The following is a 1,618-nucleotide window of genomic DNA, read 5'->3' as shown; positions in this document are numbered from 1 at the left end:
TTTTTAACCTCTGTAGCATATACTTCTATCTGAGACCAAAAAATACATCTATCAGAGCCATGGCTTAAAACAACAATCATCCCTAGAGGACACATTGTTTGTTTTCAGTCACTGATACGAATTGTGGGGAAGGGGTACGTTTCTGAATTCTTGTCCAAGTGGTTTAAAGAGTCTCCAAAAAGGAATACAAACTTTAAGTTTCAGTCTGTTTTTCCTCATGATTTATAATTGCCTATCACTTATTTCTAACGGTGATCCTTTGAAGTGATTATCTTTCTCTTTGCTGAATGCAAAACCTCTGTAACTAAGACTAACATGAGAAAATCCAGTACCAAATAATTCAAATGCCCTGGCTTTGTCACTTGCAATAAGCCTCAGTATTTGCTTTTCAGACTTACTTTCTCCTACTTTCACAATCGATCAACCTCATCACCTTTTTTTCTGAAGTCACTCTGTAGGAGTGTACTCACAGCATTTACCTCGAGATAGCATCAATTCATTTGTAAGCTTGTTCATAGAGCCTTTTACTGGCATTGGTGAAGAACATGGATGCATCAGCAGTGGATTGGAGCATTTCTCTTGAGCTATTGCTTGAGGGCAATGCGCAGTTCCTGGTACTGTTTCACTGCACAAAGTGTTTGGCAGCAGTACTAACTCGAGATGTCCTTGGTCTGCCTTTCTTATTGCAGCCACTGCACCACCCCTGGACAGCTGTGCTGACACAGCTCATTGTGGGGCCATACTTTGGATCAGATCATGGAACTTATCCAACCTTAACAACGTCTCTCCACCAAAATAAAGAATGAAGCTAGGCCTGTTTCTCGATCTGGCTCACAGGTGGTCTCACAAATGGCTGTGCCAAAACAGCTGAGCTGACAGCATGATCCCATGGTGCATGGGAGAAGAAACCAGTAAACTGCAATTACCTAGCACCATATCACCATATTCTGATTAGTCTCAAAGTACAAAAAGGTGTAATTATTAAATTTATTTCCTAGTACTTGTAATTGCAGTTGACCCTAATTGCCAGGTTGATGATTTTAAGTGATTAGAGGAGGTTTTCAGACTTAGCTGCTATACTTTGTCATGTAGCCTAAATTCATTTATTCATTCAAATTGATTGAAATGTTGCTAGAAGATCTATACCAAATATACCCAGTTGGCACTAATGGCAGCCTGATCAACTGGTGTGGATCAAAGCATTGCCTCTTTTGCTAATTATCCTTTAATTGCTAAGTTAATATCATTTTTGTTTTCTAATCTGGTGCAGTAAAGATACATGTTTAAAACAACAACAAAGGTCCTGCACATTGGGTCAGGTCTGGCTCTGTTCTGTAGATTAGAGTATGCCCTGGCATTCAGTCAAATTGAACAGATTCCAGTGATTTGTGCATTGAATATGACTCGTGCTGGCTTTTCTTCTAAGACTTGGGATCAGAAACCTGTGATTGTGTGTTTGCTGTCTTGCATTCGTTCTCCATGGTTTGTTCTTTGATCCATCTTGCTGATGCTCCAATGTTTTAAACCCTTTTTTTTTTCCCCCCTCTGTCTCTGCTGAGGAGCAAGGCAAGCAATAGAAAACAGTATTGAAGCAGCATACTCCTCCTCATCAGGTTTT

This window comes from Meleagris gallopavo, chromosome 13 (genome assembly GCF_000146605.3).
Source record: "Meleagris gallopavo isolate NT-WF06-2002-E0010 breed Aviagen turkey brand Nicholas breeding stock chromosome 13, Turkey_5.1, whole genome shotgun sequence".
Taxonomy (NCBI): domain Eukaryota; kingdom Metazoa; phylum Chordata; class Aves; order Galliformes; family Phasianidae; genus Meleagris; species Meleagris gallopavo.
This window is presented reverse-complemented; position numbering follows the sequence as displayed.